The sequence below is a fragment of the Saccopteryx bilineata genome, chromosome X (genome assembly GCF_036850765.1).
Source record: "Saccopteryx bilineata isolate mSacBil1 chromosome X, mSacBil1_pri_phased_curated, whole genome shotgun sequence".
NCBI lineage: Eukaryota > Metazoa > Chordata > Mammalia > Chiroptera > Emballonuridae > Saccopteryx > Saccopteryx bilineata.
In genome coordinates this window covers 13,942,077-13,949,351 of record NC_089502.1, presented here as the reverse complement: position 1 = coordinate 13,949,351, position 7,275 = coordinate 13,942,077, and the positions used below count along the sequence as shown (strand labels likewise).

The following is a 7,275-nucleotide window of genomic DNA, read 5'->3' as shown; positions in this document are numbered from 1 at the left end:
AATAATAGTGCTATAGAAATGTTTACCTGAAACCTATGTACTCTTTTTTTTTTTTTTTTTTTTTTTTTTTTTTTTTTTTTTTGCATTTTTCTGAAGCTGGAAACAGGGAGAGACAGTCAGACAGACTCCCGCATGCGCCCGACCGGGATCCACCCGGCACGCCCACCAGGGGCGATGCTCTGCACATCCTGGGCATCGCCATGTTGCGACCAGAGCCACTCTAGTGCCTGAGGCAGAGGCCACAGAGCCATCCCCAGCGCCCGGGCCATCTTTGCTCCAATGGAGCCTTGGCTGCGGGAGGGGAAGAGAGAGACAGAGAGGAAGGCGCGGTGGAGGGGTGGAGAAGCAAATGGGCGCTTCTCCTGTGTGCCCTGGCCGGGAATCGAACCCGGGTCCTCCGCACGCTAGGCGGACGCTCTACCGCTGAGCCAACCGGCCAGGGCCTATGTACTCTTATTGATCAATATCTCCCCATTAAATTTAAATTTCTAAATAAAATTTTTAAAAATTCTCAACAAAATACTAGCAAACTGAATCCAGTAATATAGAAAGTATTATACATCATGACCATGTGGGATTTATTGCAAAAATTCTAAGTTTGTTTAACATATGAAAATCAATCTAATACGGCACATTAATTAAATAAAAGATAAAATCACATCCGTGCCAATAGTTGCTATAAAAGCATTTTTCAATATTCAATACCTGTTCATAAGAAAAAGATTCAACAAACAAAAAAATAGAAGGAAAGATTTTCAATATGATGAAGGGCATCTATTAAAACCCACACCTAATCTTACCTTCTATAGAATTTCAGGAGGACTTTTCTTAGATGTATCTTTCCCTGGTTCTTTTTTACACATTTCTAGCTGGCCTACCCTTTAATTTGTTGTTATAGTATCATAGACCTATGAGTGTTCTGTTATTTGGTCTCCAATAAAATTAAATTGTTTTCAGCAATGTGCTCCACAATATGGCAATCTCAATGATCTTGGAAGTCTCCACATTATTTTCAAAATAAAGTCAGTCCCCTTAGTCTGATCTATGGAGCTTTTGCTTCTCATATCTACCTTTTTTTCCTGGAGAGAATGTATGTGCCCATGCAAGGGATTAAGAGATGGAGATAGCAACATGTTTTTGTTAAAGAGGCATCTCAGTTATAGCATCAGAGAGTGTCCTGATCTTCTCTGTTTATGTTTAATCATTGTAGTATGCAACCTCTGCCCTTCCACAATGTTGAATCAGCTGTATTTCAGGGTAGAACATTTTTAACTACCATGCTTGTAGAACAGATTTTATCCTCTGAGGAGGGACTTGGTGAACGAAGAAGGACTACTAGGTCACAGTGACTTCCCAAAATAAAATTTCTGACTATGGAGCATAGAGTAATAAGTGACGTTGGTGGTCAGCTCTTTCCAGGATAAAACTGTGGTCCTAGACGGGAGCTATGTGGAGAGAGTGTCTATCTTCTTGATTTCAAACACCTGGAGTAATTTCCATCACACTGAGTTAGTAGTAGTGGTGATATAAACATGTCAAGACACAAATACCACTATTTCTCATTGTTCTTATTGAACTTTAGGTGATTTTCTTGATTAAATATTTCTCTTTTTTCTTTGTGCCTTTAAGATGTTTCCAGAGGCTTTACATATGTTTTCAGAAACTAATTTCCAGCTTGACCAGGTGGTGGCACAGTTAACAGAGCATCGACCTGAGACGCTAAGGACCCAGGTTCAAAACCCTGAGGTAACCAGCTTGAGTGCAGGGTAGCCAACTTGAGCCTGGGATCATAGACGTAATCCATAGTTGCTGGCTTGATCCCAAATGTCACTGGCTTGAAGTCAAGGTCGCTGTCTTGAACCCAAGATCACTGGTTTGAGCAAGGGGTCACCGGTTCAGCTGGTGCCCTCTGGTCAAGGCACGTATAAGAAAGCAACCAGTGAACAATTAACGCGCAGCAACTACCATTTGATACTTTGCATCTTTCTCCCTTAGAGTCTGTCTGTCCCTGTGTGTCCCTCTCTCCCTCCTTCTCTCTTTTTCTCTAATAAACAAACAAGTAAATAAATGAATAAATAAAAATTAAAAATAATTTCCAGTAGTTAAATGGTCACTGTGCTGTAGATAAAGTCTACTGTGCTCCTCAAACTACCATTTTGGGATCTACCAAAATTTGAATTTTTCCATATGGGTATTCATTTGATTCAGAACAATTTATTATTTTCTTTTTTTTTAATTAATTTTAATGGGGTGACATTGATAAATCAGGATACACATGTTCAGAGAAAACATTTCCAGATTATTTTGACATTTGATTATGTTGCATACCCCTCACCCAAAGTCAAATTGTCTTCTGTCACCTTCTATCAGGTTTTCTTTGTGTCCCTCCCCTCCCCCAACCCCCTCTCTCCCCTTCCTGGCCCCCTTCCCGTTACCATCACATTCTTGTCCATGTCTCTGAGTCTCATTTTTATGTCCCATCTCTGTATGGATTCATATAGTTCTTAGTTTTTTTTTCTGATTTACTTATTTCACTCTGTATAATGTTATCAAGGTCCATCCATGTTATTGTAAATGATCTGATGTCATCATTTCTTATGGCTGAGTAGTATTCCATAGTATATATGTACCTAAGCTTTTTAACCCACTCATCCACTGATAGACACTTGGGCTGTTTCCAGATCTTCCTGCCTTTTGACCCAGCTATCCCACTTTTAGGAATTACCCTAAGAATACCATAGAACTGTTCCAAAAGGAGAAATGTACCCCTCATGATTATGGCAGCATTGTTCACAGAACTATTTATTAAACAGAACATTCTTTTTTTTTAAGATTTTATTTTTATTTATTCATTATAGAGAGGGCAGAGAGAGAGAGAGAGAGAGAGAGAAGGGGAGAGGAGCAGAAAGCATCAACTCCCATATGTGCCTTGACCAGGCAAGCCCAGGGTTTTGAACCAGCAACCTCAGCGTTTCCAGGTTGACACTTTATCCACTGCGCCACCACAGGTCAGACAACAGAACATTCTTTCTGCAAAGTAATATGTCATCATAAGTCAGGTCAGTATATAACTATATGTCTGATTCTGGGCTTTACATTTTCTTTTTCTTTTTTTTCCTTTCTTTTTTTTTTAAAAAATAACTTCATTGAGATATAAGTCACATACCCAAAAAGTTCACCTTTTATAAGTGTGCATTTAAGTGGTTTTAGTGTATTCACAGTGTTGTACATCCACCACTGTATCTAATTTATAAATCTTTTCACCCCAAAGAAACCTCATAATTGAGGTTTCATAATTAATTGTCACTCTCTATTCCCTCTTCCACAGCCCTAGGCAACCACTAGTCTCTTTTTGTCTCTAAAGTCTCTAAATATTTGCCTCTTCTGTACAATTCCACTTACGGCTTCTGTATTTTCTTCCATTAGGTAGTCTGTCCTTTTGCTTGCTGTGCATCTTCTTAATTACTATCTCTTGATAACAAGTGTTCTTATCAGGTAGTTTATCTCCTCTTTGCCCCTCTTCTACATAGTCTCTATTATTCTTAACACTTTTCATTTCCTTATTTTAGAGTTACCTAGTAAATTTTCCAAAAAACACACTGGCAATTTCACTGGGATTGATTTGAATCTATATCTTTATTAGGAGATATTTTACTTCCTACCAATATTTAGTCTCCTGGCATTTAATATGGTCTATCTCTTCATTTATGTATGTCTCTAATTTTTTCCTCAAAATGTAATTTTAATTAAAAAGGTCTTTCACATCTGTCACTAGATATATTTCTAAGCATTTAATTTCTTATGCAGTTGTAAGCAGTCAGGGTTTCACTAGAGAAATAGAAGTAGTAAAATTATTTTGATTAAAAATATTTCTAGTCCTTATGCCTTTATTTATTATGTATGTATATCTATATCTATATCTATGTATAATCTATCTATCATCTATCTATCTATCTATCTATCTATCTATCTATCTATCTATCTATCTATCTATCATCTATCACCGATCTAACTATTTATCTGAGAGAGGAGGAGAGAAGGAGAAGAAGAAGGAGAAAATGGTTTATGTGAATGTCGGTGTTACACAAGTCAAAAATCTACAGGCAAGCTGCTAACAGACAGAATGGAGTTCTTCAGCACCAGCTAAATTTGAAGAACACAGGCAGAATATATTCCTCAGAAAAACCACAGTTCTGCTCTTATGATTTTTCAAAGGACTCAAACAGGCTTACCCACATTTGGTATAATCTTGTTTACTTCAAATCAAGTTACTTCAATCAATGTTTATTATATCTACAAAATACATTCACAGCAACATGTAGATTAGTGTTTGAATAATTGGGTGTATAGCTTAACAAAGTGGGCACAGAACCACAATATCATATCATTAAAATATTTTTTCAATTTGAATGTTTGCTGAGAAATAAATCAAATTAATTTTTGTATATTGACTTACTAAATTCACTTTCTCATTCTAATAGTTTGTCTATAAGTTCCTTGGACTTATTAGGTGTCCAATTTTCTGTGCAAATAACAAAAATTTTATTTCAACCTTTGTAGTCTTTATGTCTTTAATTTATTTTTTTTTTTATTTTATTTTTCTGGTCTGGACCTGCAGTTTAAATTTGATTAAAAGTGATAATAAGGTCTTTTTATTTTTTTTTAAGTTATCATGGTAAAATCTTTCATTTTAACTATTGAGTGTGATCTTTGCTAAAGTTTTTGGGGAATGCATTTTCTTAGACTAAGTTCCCTTTTATTCCTATTTTAGTAAAAATGTTTATTATGACCAGGCTTTTAATTTTGTTAAATTTTATTTCTACTTCTTTTAAGATGGTCTTGGGTTTTCTCTTTTTAACTAGTAATATAATGAATTGCATTAAATTATTTTTGAATAATAAACTACCCTTGTATATCCAGAATGAATATCAATAGTTTATGATATATTATATTGCTTTATTTATTGCTAGATTTGAACTGCTAAATTTTTATAAAATTTTTTGCCTTTACATGAATGAAAGATTTGTCTATAGTTTTTATTTCTTTCAATATTCCTGTCAGATTTTGAAGGAAAGTTATGTTAGCTCCTAAAAAAGAATTGGGATGTCTTTTTTCTTATTTAGTTCTGTTTATGAATTTTGTAATATCAGTGTTACTTTGTTCTTAATAACCAGTTATGGGGTTTTCTAATGAAAACGTTTTTAAAATGCAGTTAATTACTTTATAGATATTGGACAATTGAGATTACATAAGCATTATTCTTTGAGCTTTGGTAAATTATATTTTTCAATAAATTTCTCTTTTTTTGCCGGAATTTTAAATTTAATTGCATACATTTGTTCATAATAACTTCATTACTTTTAGAAACATTAAGATCTTTTAGAATGTCCTATTTTATTTCTGATATTAGTAATGTCTGCTTTCTTTTTGATCAATTTCAGATCAATGCTCTGAATAATTTCAATTTTGATAAATGTGTTGAGACTTTTTGTGTTGTCAAGCATGTGATCAGCTTTTTAAGCACTAAAAACTGAATGCTGCCATTAAAAAATGAATATATACATTATACATCATGTATATGTATATGAACATATATACATTAAAAAAATGAATGCTGCCACTTTTGGTTGGAATGTTCTATGCACGACAATAAGACCGTGTTGTTTATAATGTTAATCATATTTCCTTTGTCTTTAAAACATGCATACATGTGTATGTGTGTGTTAGTATTTTATTCATTTTTTGCAGTGTTTTTGGCCAAAGCCCTTGTCCACTCATTAAGAAGGACAAGTCTCTTTATTCCTTGTAATGAAACCATCTACACATTGTGAACTCCCAAATATAATTCCAGCTCAAACCTTTTACCTGAGTTTAGGCTTGTTTATCTAAATATTTACCAAGTATCTTCACATCTCTTAGATACCTTACATTCATGTTTAAATTAATATTATCATCTTTCACCTCAAACTTCACCCCTACCTTCCCATTTTACTGAAAGAAGTACCATCAAATAAGTTGTTCACATAGAAAAAAGAATCTAACTCTATCCTTGATGTCCATAGCACATGCAGAAAGTAAATAAACTCTTAGATTCAAACTTTTTGACATCTCTCTGATCTATCTCCTTTCCATCTCCATGTATACTACTCCATTATCTTTTGTTTGAATTTTTTCAGAAGCTTTTAATTGGATTTATTGCTTTCAGGAAGAGTCTTGCTCTCACTAATTTGCCCTCCGTGTAACTGCCAGGGTTATCCTTATAAATTATAAATCTGATATTATTTCTCTGCATAAAATCATTAAATTGCATCTTATTACTTACAAGACATTTCAAACATCTGTCTTTGAATATTTTTTTTATTGAAACTTTTTTCTTGTATTTCATCTCACCCCTTTGTCCAGTTGGAAAACATCTTTTCCATTTTGCAAGAATAAGCTTTAGTACTAGAAGCTTATTCGTTTATTAGAATGAAATATTTCCACTAGTTTTTCCTTACTAAGTCCAATATGATTTCTTATTGCAAAACTTCTAAAACTTTACATCACTCAATTTTACATGTCTGTGACATTCATTCCAAGGCTCTGAACAACTCAATATAAAGAACTTTGACAGATTAATGTTTGTATAGCTCTGTATTAAAATGGCAGTTACACAACAAATATTGATTAATTGAATAAACAAAATATAAATTACACATAAATTGCTATATTTTTACTTCAATGTTAAAAGACGTGAATATTAACAATCTTAATCTCTTAATACAGCTATCTCCTATATTTGATCAGAAACAACCTTATTCTCTGAATAGCTCTGTTCAGTCTGTGAAGTCCTAACTGGTATAGGATATGTCTGGTATTTCAGTTAATCAATTAAGCTACCATATGTATAAGTGAGAGCATAAATGAATTAGACAGAATCTTTAATGTGATATCTTGAGAACTAGTTCTTTATTTAACCATCTGGCATAACAGAAAGACCAATTATCAGCCATATAGGATGATCTTGAGAATAACTGCCTTTAGAAATCCACAAGTTAAACTCATTGTCTTCGCACAACAGCTTCCCTTTTCCATTCTATCAATGAGTGACAGCACCATTCATGTAGTTACAAACTCAGACACATTAGGGTTATATTTTAACTTTCCCTTTTCCTTCACACTATATCTTCCAATTCTTTGTAAGTCCTATTGGACTTATCTCTAAAATATATTCAAAATCTGTCCATCTTCTATTTTTACATTTTTACTGTCATCACTCTTATTCAAGACACCAGT

General features: G+C 33.8%; 1 non-coding gene across 1 annotated transcript; it reads right to left on the bottom strand.

Moving 5' to 3' along the window:
• Positions 1–367: 367 nt before the first annotated feature.
• TRNAA-AGC (transfer RNA alanine (anticodon AGC)) lies at positions 368–443 on the bottom strand. Its single transcript has one exon. It is a non-coding gene; the product is annotated as a tRNA-Ala (tRNA).
• Between the last annotated feature and the right edge of the window lie 6,832 nt (positions 444–7,275).